The sequence below is a fragment of the Rattus norvegicus genome, chromosome 7 (genome assembly GCF_036323735.1).
Source record: "Rattus norvegicus strain BN/NHsdMcwi chromosome 7, GRCr8, whole genome shotgun sequence".
Lineage (NCBI taxonomy): Eukaryota > Metazoa > Chordata > Mammalia > Rodentia > Muridae > Rattus > Rattus norvegicus.
Window position 1 is genome coordinate 130,471,900 of NC_086025.1, and position 16,889 is coordinate 130,488,788.

General features: G+C 46.2%; 1 long non-coding RNA gene across 1 annotated transcript; it reads right to left on the reverse strand.

Annotated features, from left to right (window-relative positions):
* Nucleotides 1–4,277: 4,277 nt before the first annotated feature.
* LOC134479782 (uncharacterized) lies at nucleotides 4,278–6,187 on the reverse strand. The gene is made up of 3 exons (XR_010053526.1): nucleotides 6,061–6,187; nucleotides 4,507–4,554; nucleotides 4,278–4,350 (listed from the first exon to the last, which is right to left on the reverse strand). It is a non-coding gene; the product is annotated as an uncharacterized LOC134479782 (long non-coding RNA).
* Between the last annotated feature and the right edge of the window lie 10,702 nt (nucleotides 6,188–16,889).

Here is a 16,889-nt window from a genome sequence, read left to right on the forward strand (position 1 = left end):
AATCTTTTTTTTTTTAAGTAACTTTGGAGCTGGACAGATAGTGTAGCAGTTAAAAGTCCCTGTTGTTCTTCCAGAGTTTGGTTCCTAGTGCCCGTATTGGGGACTCACAACCACCTGCTAAATGCAGTTCCAGGTACTCTGGCGCCCTCTTCTGGCCTCCATAGGCACTGTACTGCTGTGCACATACACACAGACACACATACATTCACAAAATAAGTTTTTTAAAAAATATGAAAAGAATCTTTCTCTCTTTCTTTCCCTCAGAGATAAACAAGGTGGGTCACATGTTAAGCATTGTGGGCCCGTAAAGAGTACAGATGAGATCAAGAGAACAGCAGAGGTCTCTTCCTTAAAGCGACATTGTCAGTGAACAGAGGAGTGAGACTTTTGAAATCTGTAGGTTAAGCATTTTAGGTAGAGAGGACAGGAAGGACAAAGCCTCCAAGATGGCCATCTGCTGGAGAGGCTGCACTGGGGCAGCGTGGATGTTGTGCACTGACCATGGGGCCAAGGATGAAAGGGCTTCCTGGAATTGAGAATTGGCCAGTGCTCTGATCCAGTAGGACTTTGGACAACATGGTGGGGATCTGGAGTTCATGGTGGTTTAAGTTGGAGAAGGAGAGCGACTTAGTCAGTCAGCATTCATTACAGAATCTATTTTGGTTGCTATGAGGGAGAAGAGCAGGGTCGAATGGGGGGGGGGCAGGGGCTGTAGCTGCTGCCCTGGCCAGCTGGGGGCTAAGGAGAGAAGCTGCCTAGCTCCACCCATGTCAGGAGGTAACTGGAGGTGTGAAGTGAGAGTCAGGCCTAGTCAACAGTGAGTCCAACATCCAGGGCTGAGCAGCTACAAGCCATGCCTTCTCCACTCCGATAGGAACAAACATGGAGGAAGGACTTGGGTTAGGAGCAAACATGGAGGAAGGGTTTGGGTTGGGGGAGGTTCTGGGATTCCACGAGGGATCTGTGAAGCTTGGGGTCTTCAGTATACATCCAAGCATGAGGCTGTCATGCGGGCATTGGTAGAAGTCTGTACTCAGAGAGTTTGGGATGAGGATGAATGTGGAGGTCATGACAGCTTAGACTGACACTGTCTGGTACGTTCGTAATACAGCCTGTGTACCCCTGTAGCAATCAAACCCTTAAAAGGGAGAGAGCAGGCAAGGTTAATTTTGATCATGTGTTTCCTTTAACCACATACGTCAAAAAAAAAAATCTCGTCATTTTGCCACATCGAAGTATAAAAGCGTCAAGGAGGAATTTTGCAATTTCGAGCATGTGGGACACTGAGGTTTGAGGCTAAAGCCTTTAGGGGTAACAGCGTGTGTGGCTGGTGGTCACTGTGTTAGACAGCATAGGTCTAACTTCAGTTCAAAGACTCCATGAGAAGCAGTGGTCGCAGAATCAAAGGGAAAAGCTGAGAAACCCAAGGATGAGCCCACAGGGACTCTAGAACTTGGTGACCAGGAAAGAGGAGGAAGCCAAGAGGAAGAGGGCGGGAATGGAATGTTCTGTATCCTGCCGGTGTGTAGGGCGCTCACTGAGGTGCACTGTGATCCATTATGCCATTCTGTATGTTATGACTTTTAAAGGTATATTCTAAAAACATGAGAGAGAGAGAGAGAGAGAGAGAGAGAGAGAGAGAGAGAGAGAGAGAGAGAGAGAGAGGGAGAGGGAGAGGGAGAGGGAGAGGGAGAGAGAGAGGGGAGGGAGAGGGAGAGGGAGAGGGAGAGAGAGAGGGAGAGAGAGAGAGGGAGAGGGAGAGGGAGAGGGAGAGGGAGAGAGCGCTTAAATGGAGAAGGCATGAGGACCCTGTGGGGACCCAGAAGCCAAGCCATCTGCAGCATGAAATATGAATCAAAGGACAGATGAAATCAGGACTAAGATACAACCACAGACAAGCCAATGGGAGGGTCATGTGGCACTGTGGTAAGACCAGACTTAGCACGGGAGATGAAAGCTTGGCCTTCCTCTACCCTCAGGTAGAGAGAGAAGGTACTTCTGGGGTTTGCTATCTGATCACTATGGTTTTCAATCGGCTTCTTTTGCAACCTCTGTATACTGTAACAGCTAAAAAAAGAGTCTCTAATGACTTGTCCAACCCCAACACACACAGTCAAGAAGCTGGAAAACCACTGGACAGTGTGACTGGTGGAGATCTGTGACAGCTGTTTCTGACTCTGTCTGGCAGGGGCCTAAAAGCAACTTTGTCTGCACAGATCCCCCAGGGGCTCGGAAATAAGCGGTAGGTGGGCCTAAAGACTGCTTATGCCGCATATAACTAGCCATTTCCCCTCCCATCTCTCTCAGAAGAACCCTGACCCTTCTGTCCGGGCATAAGAACAGGATAAACCAGGGCACTGGGGTGATGGTTAAGAACAAGACATAGAGGGTTGGGGATTTAGCTCAGTGGTAGAGCACTTGCCTAGCAAGCGCAAGGCCCTGGGTTCGGTCCCCAGCTCCGAAAAAAAGAAAGAAGAAGGAGGAGGAGGAGGAGGAGGAGGAGGAGGGGGAGGAGGAGGAGGAGGAGGAAGAGGAGGAGGAGGAGGAGGAGAGGAAGAAGAGGAGGGGGAGGAGGAGGAGGAGGGGAAGAAGAAGAAGAAGAAGAAGAAGAAGAAGAAGAAGAAGAAGAAGAAGAAGAAGAAGAAGAAGAAGAAGAAGAAGAAGAAGAAGAAGAAGAAGAAGAAGAAAAGACATAGAGAAGAGGAGCTGGTATTAGATAAAAATCTTACAGTGAACGGTGGGATTCACGCCACTTCTATTGCCAACCTGCTCCCATCTCAGCTTCTGAACTCTAGATTGGAGGGCATCTCAGGTCTCTGGCATTTTCTTGATGGTCACGTCTGCAAGCCCTTCCAAATGCACTATCCTTGAACAATGCTAAGACTCTGGGACCCTCCTTTCAGTTCCCCATTACTAACTATAGGTGGACAGCCAAGGACTGTTCGAACAGAGAGTCTAATGTGAAAGGGCAAGATGAAATTATTAAACAGTGGACTCTCTGCCCAGAGCTCGGAAATCTCGCCGCCTGGCTCGCTAAGTTCCCATGGTGGGCCGCTGCCACGCCAGCCCCACGTTTCCAAATTCCCATGGCTAGTCGGGGTGCACATCTCACAAACCCACACTTTGCCGCTGTACCTTTCTCTCTGGAACCCAGTTGAGTCACTGCGTGAAGGAAAACACCATTCAAGTTTAGTTTAGAATCTACAGGTAACGCGATCGTTGGGCACAGCAATTAGCATCCGAATTTGTAAGCCATTCTAAGTTATAAGTCCTCCGACAGTGGGTCCCAACAGATCCACCACCTGAACAGGGGGGGCCTCCACTACCTACATTTTGGCCTCCATGCTCATATCTCATCCCCAAAGTCCTATCTTTTCTCCTGCTTCCCCTCTTCCCCTCTCCGACCAGGAAGTCCTGATCATTCACCAGTGATTGGCTCCTTGAAATCTTTATTCGTTAGGGGAAGGTTCTGCCACATCTCACCTTTTCTGTCCAATAATAATAAAGAAAAACTTTTCCCTCAAATATAGACTGAGTATAACTATTACCATTCTGTAATTTATAAAGTATAAGATACACCTAACACCCAGTCCATCATTTTTGTCATTTACATAGAGCTCTCTGCCATCTATCCTAACTTTAAAAGGCTTTTAATTCTATATCTGTTATGTCCTGGTTTAGCTTGTGTACTATCTGAAAATATCCTCTCAAATATGTTCTCTCAATGCTAAGTAGCCTGGGTTGGCTGTGAGACTGTAACTAGTCTTCACTCCTGTCAAAAATCCAAGAACGACTAATGTTATCTGAAAATATAGGAAGCCTGTGTTAGTCAGGGTTTCTATTCTTGCACAAACATCATGACCAAGAAGCAAGTTGGGGAGGAAAGGGTTTATTCAGCTTACACTTCCACATTGCTGTTCATCACCAAAGGAAGTCAGGACTGGAACTCAAGCAGGTCAGGAAGCAGGAGCTGATGCAGAGGCCATGGAGGGACGTTACTTACTGGCTTGCTTCCCCTGCCTTGCTCAGCTTGCTTTCTTATAGAACCCAGGACCACAAGCCCAGGGATGGCATCACCCACAATTGACTGAGCCCTCCCCCATTGATGATTAATTGAGAAAATGCCTTACAGCTGGGTCTCATGGAGGAAATTCCTTAACTGAAACTCCTTTCTCTGTGATGACTTCAGCTTGTGTTAAGTTGACACATAAAACCAGCCAGTGCAAAGCCTAACCCAGCTTCCAGAACTAAGACAAGTTGCAGAAACAGCTGCCTACCTATACAGCCCCAGTGTGTCAGGAAGTTGGAGGATCCGTCTTCAGCCTTCTGGCCCAGGATCATGTGACAGACCTTAAAGAACAAGAATTATTAAGGACTATCTTACTCTGTCTTGGCAGAGCAGAGCTGTCCTAACCTGTAACTTGTGCCCTCCCAAGAACAGTACAGGTCTGTAGAAGAAATAGGTGGTTTCTGCCCAGTTCACCCAGCCACAATGTACAACCTCACCTGGAGGTAGAGATGCTCGGCTGCTTCTTGGCATCCGCAAACGGGGAGCTGTTAGGAGCAGAGATGTCTCAACAAGTGAGTAAATAACATCAAATGTCACATTCTGTGGATTCCTGACGTTTTTGAAAACTATCTATGTAAAGCAATCAGGATTGTTGTCCATTAACGACTCTCAGCTGTTTCTAAATAAAATGTCTTGCAAGTGCCCCAGCAACTAACTCAGAGCCAAGCATTTGCTATCTGGTCTTTAACGCTTATGCTTAATCATCTCAGATCAGTTTGTAATGGCATTTATAGAAGAAGTGGGTCCAAGCCTTGTACTTTAAAATTTTTCCTGTAAAAATAGAGGAAATGTATGCCAATGAGAACCCTGATTCTGCATCAAAATAAATTCTGTGCCAAAGTAAGAAATTATGACTTCAACTGAGTAACAGTTGTAAAGATTTCTAACCGAATGAGACTTTGTCTACACAAGCAATTCTAGCTATTTCCTCCCTGTTCAAACTATGACCATTTCTAAATTCCCCAGAAAGATAATCCTAGAATAACCATCCCCAGCCCCCAAGTCCAGGGAACTGGGAAGATGACTCTTAACATCTTCTAGCTGAATATGGGCATTGAGATATCTTTGAAGGGGTGGGGGAAGGGTAGGGAAAAATGAGGGAGTTGGTTGGCCTTAAGAAGGCCACACAAAGGATTGTTGTAGTCTCTGATGTCTGTGTCCTGACTGGATCCAGCTGAAAGTCTTTGGGATCAAGAGTTCAAGCAGGTCAGTTCATCATGTCTTACAATGAGACTCAGCAGAGCTGTGTAGTCTGTAATATACAAATCTCAAAACAAAATGTTCGTATCATCAAGATATCTGTATGGATTGTATTAGTCTGCATAGGGTGTTCAGACTAGTTAGGATGAAATTCTGCTCCAATCATAAGTCTTCACTCATGTGATTCAAGGGATGGCACAAAGAATATATTTTGTCTTATTTACTTGAATATAAATTCAGGCTGTCTGCCTCTGTCGAATCTGATCCATTCAACTCTGGAAGATACGTAGACACCTTTTCTAAACACACAATGACAAAACCTGTCTCCCACATCAGCACATCCTTCAGTCGGCCACCAGAAAAGCTTGTATCCTGCCTTCCCTTCCAGAGGAATAGTAGAACAACCAAAAAGTCACAATACTACTCATTTGATAATAAAAAACAATGCAAAACAAATGAAGCAAACTAAAGCAAATACTGTGTGAGCCTATTTTAGGTCTCTTCTAATCTGTCACATCAGGAAATTAACCCAAAATTCCTGTGGAGCCCACGAAGAAAGAATATGAGCTCCCTGCAGACTGTATTACACCATCTATCTGTTGTGCTCTCTGCCTAGAGCCATGGATATCCATCAATACCTGTTCATAGCAGGCAACCATCACTGCTCCCTACTTAGGAGTCAGTAATTTTCCCTATCCTAGTTCTGAACCAAAGGTGAAATTCCATGATTTGGACAAAATCCGTATATAAATCTATCCTAAAAGAAAATAATCCCAGCTTTATAAACTCACAGTCCAATCAATATCTGCCCCCAAGAAGTAGGCAGCTCCCATTCTCCGTGTCTCCGACTCAGAGCAGTCATCTTGTCTCTTTTCACGGCGGGGACCTCAGAACCCTCTCACTGTGTTTCTAGGTTCCCACACTCGAGTCATGATCATGTGACTCAACTCAGCTCAGCCCGCCAAACCTCCAAATTTCTAACTAAATTTCTAACTCATAGGCTAAGAATCTTAAGTCTGTAGTGGATTCTTGCCCCGAATTAGGCGCCACCTGTAGTGGGAAATATTAAATAAGAATCCCATGCTACTGCTGGCAAGGCACCCGTGGACAGACCGGCCTGTTCTCAGCCCAGCAGGCTCTCTGCCCAGAGCTCTGAAATCTCTCTACCTGGCTTGCTAAGTTCCCGTGGCCGGTTGAAACAGTAGAACAGAAAAAGGAGAAGGTGGGGGAAGGGGAGGAAAAGAAAGAAAAAGCAGGTGATCTGTCCAGGAGGTTTGGTGTCTGAATTATAGGAGAAGGAGAACATGGGAGCTAAAGAAACAGAAGGGAAGAAACGTTAGAAGAACAATTCAAGGAATCCTCCCCCAATCTGAATGACCCAAGTTTCTAAACTTAGAGGTCAGCCAGGTTCCTAGCATGATTCATATAGCACCATGTCATCAAGAAATCACATGATCACAGGCAGAATGGCATGGGAAAATAGGTAGCATACAAAGAATCAACAATAAGGAAGGCTTTGGATGCTTTAACGACAGCAGGAAGTAGAAGTCAATGAGAAATGATGCTCTTATAACTGACTTAGGATGGTAGAAGCAGGGTTGTTAGCAGAGGTTAGACCCCAGAGCCCCCTTCCTCGGACATTTACCTCAAAAGGCTACTGTTGCAGCCTTTTGTTGCAGCAAAATGGGGAAGGGCATCAAGAAAGGAACAGCATATTCAGGAACCAGAGATCTCACCCAGGGACAAGGTAATAGAGCCACCCCTCCCCCCAACATGAAGGTAAGCAAGGACAGCAGGACAACAACTATGTTGGGTCAGAATTCGACCTGAAGGTGTTGAACAGTCTGATGACTCAGGAAGACACTCTCCAGACAGAAAGGACATTTACAAAACAGGTGAAGAATTACCATTCCCACCCTTCTCTCCTCAAACACTGCGGTGAACTTCCTCCCTCCGTACTATCCACCCCATGTCTCTGGTCCCTCAAGCCCTCCCTATGCCTCAGGCCTCCACCATTGCAGCCATTATGTGGCTTTGTACTGAAGAGAGACAGAGAGACAGGACACTTCTATGGTCACAGAATGTTCTAGCAGGCACTGGTAGGACAGGGGACAGGGCTGGGTGCATGGGTGCTATTAGCACTTTGTGTAAGTTCTGCCCCACAGTTACCTGGCAACAGCCAGATATGCTTGACTCACTATAAAAGGGACTGCTTGCCCCCTCTGCTCTCTCTTGCTCCTGCTCTCTCCTCTCGTCCCTTCCCCCTCTCTCCCCATTCTCCTCCACCCTCTCCACATGCTCAAGGCTGGCCTCTACCTTTCTACCTTTCTACCTCTCTACCTCTCTACTCCTCTTCTTCTCCTTCTCCTTCTCCTTCTCCTCCTTCTCCTTCTCCTTCTCCTTCTCCTTCTCCTTCTCCTTCTCCTTCTCCTTCTCCTTCTCCTTCTCCTTCTCCTTCTCCTTCTCCTTCTCCTTCTCCTTCTCCTTCTTCTTCTTCTTCTTCTTCTTCTTCTTCTTCTTCTTCTTCTTCTTCTTCTTCCTCCTCCTCCTCCTCCTTCTCCTCCTCCTCCTCCTCCTTCTCCTTCTCCTCCTCCTCCTTCTCCTTCTCCTTCTTCTTCTTCCTCCTCCTCCTCCTCTCTCTCTCTCTCTCTCTCTCTCTCTCTTTCTCTCTCTCTCTCTCTCCTACCTTCTCAGCCCCCTTCCCCATGCCCTAAATAAACTCTGTTCTATACTATACTGTGGTGTGGCTGGTCCCTCAGGGGGAAGGGATACCTCAGCATGGGCCTGCAGATGCACCCCTTCCCCCACACCTTCCCATACATCCGCCAAACACATTCCTTCTCTCCTTTATCTTTTTATAAACACAACAGGTGCAGCTTAGGGGAAGGATAGAAAACTCATTAGCTGAGAGTGAGGATGAGGGAGGGCATGTTTCGAGTCTGAGGAAAAAGTCAATTTCGGGAAATGAACTTCCCAGAGGGCAAGACAGTGAAGGGGTATGGGAGGAATAAACTGATAGCCAGTGAACCCACCAGGAAATGAAAGAGTGTTTTCCTTCTTCTTGGCCTGATCCTGCAAAAACTGTAATTACTGGGTTTTTTTTTTTAATCTTTTAAAATAGCTTATTAATTCTTTGAGAATTAATAATAATTCTTTGAGAAATAATAATGCTTTGATCATATCCACTCTTCTAATTCCTCCAGGTTCTCATCTCACCGCCCCCCCACTTCCCTCTCTCCCCCAGCCCCCAATCCACTGGTTCCCATTTGTGCTGCCCACATACTCATGGGTTTAGACAAGATCCTCCACTGGCGTGTGATCAACGCTGAGCCAGGGGGCACACTCTTAAAGAAAACTGACTCTTCCTCTCCTGGAAGCTGTGAGTTGTCAATAGCTTTTCAGTTAAGGGTAAGTGCTGGGGAGCCCCTCCCACATTCATGGTCAAGCTCCTAGAACTCAAGAGTTCACTGACTGTGTCCTGTCAGAGGCACCAGTTTCCCAGTCTTCTCTGATGTCTGCCTCTTACAACAGTTCTGCCCTGTGTTCTGTGGTGGTCCCTTATCATCGGAGTAGGGATCACTACATTTTACTTTAATAGTATTGTCATTTGCGAGGCTGTTTTTAAAGCAGCTATCCCTAAGCTTGGCTAGCCTTGGTTGGGGAAAAAGCATAAGCCAATTTCTAGCTACCTCATCCTCAGTAATCCCCGTAAAATCAGAGGATGCTGAGAAATCCCACAGCCTGGTGCCCAAGGCCACAGCCTGTGCAGGGGCGGGGATGGGGCGGGGAGGGGAGGCTTCCTGGAGATGTTTTGTAGTGGAAAGGTACAGAAACTTTCTCACTCAAGGGGCTTTTGATGGCTAAGAAACAGAAACTGATGTAATCAAATTTAAACACAAAAAGGAGACCTTCTTCTGTGGCTCAGAAGTGCATCTGGAGGACTCCCTGCTCACCTACTCCTGAGGACAGGGAGGGGGCGGGGAGTGAGTCATTTCCCATTGCCAGCAGCAAGTTTTTCTTTCTGCTGTCCATGCTTATATACCAAGATGGAGGGTAGATCAGCCAACAAACAACTGTACAGGAGTAGAATGAGACCACCCCATCCCGGTGCCAGAAAGGGAGTTCACACATCTTAGGATCAAGCAAGGAGATGAAGGGTGTCTCTAAGAGTAGGTACATGAACCCAAGGAAAACCTACAACCTTTTGACTTTCAGCCATAGACCTTTCTTTGCCTTGAACTTTCCTCTGAAGTGGAGACTTAGGGTTCTTCGGAGAGTCGGTCGTGTTGGATGGTGTTTTGCTGGACCAAACATGTGAAGGAGTGTTTTCCTGAAGTGGACACAGGGGAAAGGCTAAGGCAAACTCATGAAGGAATGTTTCACTGAAGCAGACACAAGAGAGAGAATACTCTGCTGAAGCAAACATGTGAAAGGACACGTGATGAAGGATTCCTCACTAATGGCACGCATGTATTGGTCCGCATTACACTGTGTAGTTGAGCTGCATTCGTCAGGACTCCATGGACTCGGGCTGATTGGATGCATGTGCTCAGACAGGACCTGTGCTGAGGCAAGACACGTGGAGGACCCGTGATGTTTGGAGGGCATAAATAGGACTCGAGGGAATGACGGAGACAGAGAGTGGTTTGCTGGTACAGCTAGCTGTGCAATGCTTGTGGGTCTCACATCTTCACTGATCTTCGCTTCTCTGAGAGAGGCACAGCCGAGGACTTCTCCTGGTGTTCCTGTTGGTCCCTCCTGTTGATCAAGCCTAGGCTGAGGCCTGGCTGTCTCTGCTAGGTACTGCCACCACTGCTGCTCTCTGACTCTATCAAACTGGACTGTGGGTTTATCTGTGAAGTGTTTACGAGTGGATGAAGGTACTTCTGCCAACCTATGAACTGAACTGCATATTTCCAGACAAAACAGACAGGAGTGTCTCGAAAGACCCTTTCTAAACAGGTCCACTTCCCCCATATCCCTTCTTTGTGGGCTCCAAAGGAGGTTAAAGCATTTAAAAACTATCATTAAGGACAGATGGTTCAGTGGTTAAGAGCACTGACTGCTCCTTCCAGAGGTCCTGAGTTCAAGTCCCAGCAACCACATGATGGTTCACAACCATCTGTAATGAGATCTGATGCCCTCTTCTTGTGTATTTACTATACTTATAATAAATAAATAAATAAATAAATAAATAAATAAATCTTAAAGGAAAATTAAAGTTACACCCCCCCCATTTTTAAAATTCTTTTAGTGGTTGGAGGAAAAGACCCTGAAGCCTACAGGACCACAGAGGGAATGCTAGGGAGCTCTTCATGCCTCTGACCCTTTCTTATGAAGTGGCTTTCCATTTCTCGTTGGCAGGCAGGAGGTTGCTTCCTCTACAGAAAACACCAGCTTTCTCCACAGGATTCTCAGCACACCTGACACAGGAGTGCCAACCATTGGCCATCACATCTCTTTATTTCTATCCTCTCAGGACCACGAAACCTCTGTCTCTGATTGAATGGTAAAATTTAGGGCAGCTGCCAATGCTAATGTAAACAATTCAGAGCGGACTGGACCACGGGATGCAAACATGGTTCTGGGCCTGCCCCTGGGTGGTGGGCAGGTCCTGGGTGGTCCTCCTTGGGAAGGTTTCTTCTACTGTTTGCTACCTTGGCTAAGCCTGAAGTGAACATTGAGCGTGCCAGCCCTCCTACCCCATGTTTGATCGTGAGTTAGAACTGATGCCTCAAGCTTTTTCCGAGGTTTGTTTTGACTTGGCACAGCTGCCCAGCTCTCAAAACCATCACACACACACACACACACACACACACACACACTCGAGTGCACACACACACACTCACACATACACACTCATGCACACACACACTCACACACACATACACTCATGCACATACACACTCCACACACACTCGAGTGCACACACACTCACACATACACACTCATGCACACACACACTCACACACACATACACTCATGCACATACACACTCCACACACTCGAGTGCACACACACTCACACACACAGTCATGCACACACACACTCATGCACATACACACACTTGTGCACGCACACACATACACACTCGCACACACACTCATGCGTGCACACACACACGCACGCACACACACACTGAATCCAGTTCTCTCTCTGAGGAAAGAACCACACTGACAGTTCTTGTTGAAGGATGCTTAGCTTTAAATTCTTCCATGTGCGTTATCCCTTTGTTCCTCTTCCCAGAAAATGACTTCTCTCTCCTTCTCCTCAAATTTTTCTTCCCTCTCTGCTCCATCCTCCTCCCCCTTCCCCTGCAAATTGTGTTTTTCCTCCTTTTCTCCCTCTGAATACTTGGAAGAGTCTGACCCAGTGGTTCTCAGCCTGTAGGTCGAGACCCCTTTGGAGGGAGTCAAAAGGGATGGTCTAAGATCATCCTAAGGCACGGACATTTACATTATGATTCATAAACGTAGCAACAAAAATATTTTTATGGTTGGGAGTCACCAATCATGAGGAACCGTCTTAAAGGGTGACAGCATTAGGTGGGTTGGGATCCGCTGGTCTAAGTAGTAGCAAGCGACTGCATAGCACTGTGGCCCTGTCTCCAGCCTTTTGCCCAGAACAATTACAGGCCAAGCCCTTTCAAATGTTTAGCCTCCTCTCTGGCTAGTTCTGGAATGTTCCTCAATGCCCTCTGTATATGTGAGATTCACACCTCCCCATCCCAGAAATGTGTTAGTATCATTATTTTGTTAATATAGAGACATTTTCTTTGACATCGCAGTAGCAACTTAGCCCCAGAGTCTCTCTGTTCTTGACACAATAAAGGTTTTCTTCATATTCCCAGCCAGGCTGACACGAGGCAGGGGAATACTCAGGACAGCCGGCCTGTGGTGAAGGAGCCTGTGAGGATCTGTCTTAGGTTCTGTCAACTCCACCCATGATCTCAACAATCCACGATCACAGAGAAAACTTATGCCGGAGCCTGTGACCCAAGCAGATAGATCATGGCTGCTCAAAGCTCTCTGGCCAGGGTTAGCCCTAGGGTTCCACAGAGGGGGCTGGATATTTGAGGGAGATGTAAGGTTGTCGAGCCATCTCTTGCCCAGCAGAGATATCTGATCAAAGTGACCTGCACAGCACAGCTCCTTCTGTGTTGAAACTGGCATGGGAGAGAAATAGAATTGTACTGAGATAATCAAGTGTGATTTGGGGGCCTGACTAATAAAGGAACGTGTAAGAAAACAGGAATAAACGAGACAGTACTGCTTGTAGTTCTGGAGCAATTGTAATTGCAACCCAAAATACCACCAGGCTTTCTTTGGAGGCTAACAAGTAATCTATAATTCACAGGGCATAGCGAGGGAGTGAGAACAGCCAGTGTAACTGTGCGTGAAATCAGGAGGGGGAACCTCGACTTACTCACCAAGACAATCTCTGGGTGGAGAATACAGAGAATGCAGGTTAACACGACAGAGATGTCGTAGGAAATAGGCTGTTTTTTAACAGAGAGCACAGATTCCAGAAACAGGCCCAGATACCCTGGGGCATTTAGAACGTGAAGTGGTATGTTGTCACTGACAGAATAAAAGCAGTTCAGAAACGGTGTGGCAAACAAGCCATTAGGGAGAAGGAAAAAAGCGCGAAGATGCTTTGCTTCCTGTGTCTGACTAAATTCTACATGGATTGGTAGCTGAAACGCAAAACGTAAAACCAGAACAATGCTAGGAAAAAATTTCCAAACCGCCCACCATCCCCCCATTTTTTTCTCATAGTTTTGAACTGGGAAAGATTGGAAGACATCTTGGACAAGATTGGCAACCTGACTCATATAAAAATTGAAACGCGGTGGGGTGGGGAGGAAACGGTGCCCTTGGAGCCTGGAGAACAGCCTGTAGGAGCCAGGTCTCTTCTTCCCACTTCAAAAGAACAAATTAAGGTTATCAGTCTTAGCTCATGTCAACAGTTCTTAAAAAGACTAACTTCTGAGCCAACTGTAATGGCCAATGACGGTAACGCTAGAGCAACATTGAAGGAAAACTTCTGGTTAGGTGGAGACCGACCACGCTTGCTCAGTGGGTCAATCGTCTGGTCAAAAGACCACCCCTCAGGAAGGACAGTCTACCCTTAAAAGGGCAAGCCCACCTTAAGCCAGACTGAAGACTAAGCTCACTTTTCTGTACTCTTCCTTCCCAGAGTTCCTGTCCTCAGTGCAGTTCCTACAAGTCAAGTTCACTCGAGGTTTGGCTGGATCGATCCTCTCTGAGTCCTGGCTCAGAAAGGTGTGACAATTCTGTTCTGTCTCCTCTGCACCGCCCTCCCTCCTGCCCGCCATGCTGGCCAGAACGCAAGTACACTTTTCTCCGTTCTTTGGGCTTCCTTGTTGGTTTTCTAAAGTCTCACTGCCTACCTTGTGACTGACCTCTAGGTCAGGCCCTGTTGAGGTTTGGTCTTTTGCTTGAATTGTAATGCTAAATGCTGGGCTCCAAGGCGGGCTTGCCCGAGTTGCACGTACACAAAAGATGCTGAGTAACCCAAATTATCTCCTATTGGTTAAGTAAAGATACCCACAGCCAATAGGTGAGCTGAAGAGACATAGGCGGGGCTGGGAGTCTGCAGAGAAGCACAAGGAGGGAGAAGAAGGTGGGCAAAGGAGGAAGCCACCGTGGGCTTGGTGAATCATGAAAATATGGCCACGAGGGCTAGCCCATTGGAGATTAGAGCTGCCCAGGTGGAACATGGCAAATTATAAATTGGGGTTATGGATTAGGAGATAGATGTCAATAGCATAGAGGGTAGATAACTGCCCAACTCCAGTTCAAATTAAGACCTATTATAAATATGTAGGTTGTGTGTCTTCTACCTGAACTGAATGATCAAAGGCGGTGTAGAAGCCCTGGATTGAGATGTAACATTTTCTACAAGTGTCTCCGCATGTCTGACCTCCACTCGAGCTTAAGTCAAGCCGCGAGCTTTTGTTTTTTCCTTCCTTCTTTCCATTCTCCTCTGAGCCGCTGCCTGCCTTGAGTATTTTTTCTTTTAAGCTTTAATACAATTCTCAAGCTTCTTTTTGAGCCCCGTCTTAAATTCTTGTATTAATGACGCTAAGAACCCTGAGCGAGAATCTTAACTTCCCCTGTATCACCTGGCAATCAGCCAAACATACACACCTTTTCTAGTAACAGTAATTCCAGATCTTGGGAAGCTAAGGAGGGAGGACTGTGGGTCCTGGGCCAGCCTAGGCTTCATAGTAAGAATCCATCTCGAAGGGGGTAAAAGTTTTTTGGCAAGGCAAAGAATTCCGTAAAATTAAGAAATAAACCACAGAATAGGGAAAAAAAAGTTTGCAGCTTACATACCAGGGTTAAATAATTTTAGCCTGTAAAGAGATCTGAAGAATCACAACAGAGATAATAAAAAGAGAATAATTCAAAAGGGAAATAGGCAGAAAAAAATAACAACAAATCATTACAACAAAGAAAAGCCAGTAAATAAATTAAAACATTTTTCAGTCTTTTGAATAATCAAAGAAATGTAAGATAGAACAAGATACAACTTTTAATCACATCCTTGAGCATGTGGGAGACGGGAACTCTCGTGTACTGTTGACGGAATATAGATTTCTCTGGCTCCTTTCCCAAGGCATTTGGCAATAACCGTTAAAATGTAGAGTACACACTCTCTCTCTGACTCAGCAATTCCCCTTCTAGGAAAGTTTTCCCTAGAAACATTTGCACCAGGAACTAAATATAGACTGCAGCCAGGCAGCATACACTGTTATTTGTGGTAGAGAAGAATTAGCTGGTATGGTGGTGCAAGCCTTTAACCTAGCACTCAGAGGCTACACAGTGGGTCTCTGTGAGTTCAAGGCCAGCCTGGTCTATGCAGGGAAATACCAAACAAACAAACAAGTACCCAACTAGATAGAACCTTAATACCTACCAGGAGGGGTTTAAGTAAATTATTGTTCTCTGTAAATGTGAACTACAGGCCACTGTAAAGAATTAATGCATTTGAAAAACAGTTCATAATACAGTATGGTTAAAAAGAAACATTCCAAGAAGCACATTTTATACAAATATAATATATACATATATTATATATTATATATTATATATATATGAGTGGAGGCATGTGTGTGTTGTGTGTGTGTGTGCTGGTGTATGTGCTGGTGTGTGTGGTATATGAGTGGAGGTGTGTGTGTGCATGTGTGTGTGTGTGTGTGTGTGTTTGCTGGTGTATGTGCTGGTATGTGTGGTATATGAGTGGAGGTGTGTGTGTGTGTATGTGTGTGTATGTGTGTGTGCTGGTGTATGTGCTGGTGTGTGTGGTATATGAGTGGAGGTGTGTGTGTGTGTGTGTGTGTGTGCTGGTGTATGTGCTGGTGTGTGTGGTATATAAGTGGAGGCATGGGTGTGACACAGTGCACATTTGGAAGTCTGAGGAAAACTTTCAGATGTTGGCTCTTGCCCTCCATTTTGTTTTTGAGTCAGGGTGTCTCTGGTTTCTGCTTCACTGTTTGCTGTAAGGATCTGCCTCCTGTGTCTGCCTGTGTCTAAGATGCTCAACCATGACAATATCTGTCACGTGCATCCGAGGGGTTGAACTCATGTTGTCAGGTTTGTGCAGCAAGCTTGTTTATCCACTGAGCCCCTTGCTGGTCCTATATTTCCTTAGTTTTGAGCCAGGGTCTAACTTTTATATCCAAGGCTGGCCTGGAACTTTTTTGTTGTTCAGACAGGCTCCAAGTAGCTGATCTCCTGTCTCTATCTCCCGAGTGCTGGAAATAGACGCACAGCCCTACCTTCTGCAGAAATGTTTTAAACTTGTAAATATATTACTTCATGAATAAAACCCCAAGATTTAGATCACTAATCCTTCCATGTAATTATCAGTTTTATATTTTAACATTTCAATTTGTTTCTAAAAAAAGAATAAAGGAAGATTTTTTTTAAAAAAGAGCACCAGAGTTGGTCACTCTGGTGGTTTGAATATGCTTGGCCCAGGAAGTGGCACTATTAGAGGTGTGGCCTAGCTGGAGTGGGTGTGGCCTTGTTGGAGTAGGTGTGGCCTTGTTGGAGTAGGTGTGGCCTTGTTGGAGTAGGTGTGGCCTTGTTGGAGTGGGTGTGGCCCTGTTGGAGTGGGTGTGGCCTTGTTGGAGTGGGTGTGGCCCTGTTGGAGTGGGTGTGGCCCTGTTGGAGTGGGTGTGTCACTGTGGGTGTGGGCTTTAAGACCCTCATCCTAGCTGCCTGGAAGCCAGTATTCTGCTAGCAGCCTTCAGATGGAGATGTAGAACTCTCGGTTCCTCCTGCACCAGGCCTGCCTGGATGCTGCCATGTTCCCGCCTTGAACCTCTGAACCTGTAAGCCAGCCCCAATTAAATGTTGTCCTTATAAGAGCTGCCTTGTTTGTGGTGTCTGTTCACAGCAGTAAAACCCCAATGAAGACAGTCGCTCAGAGCATGTTGAAGGAAAATATTCATTGAGCTCCACAGTCAAGGAGGGAGCCATAGCTAACAGCCACCGTCCAGTCCTGGTGTCCCGGTATGGAGCATGAAAAAATCTCCGGGTAACTTTTCTCCAGCAAGCTTTTAAAACCAAACCAAAACAGAGCAAAC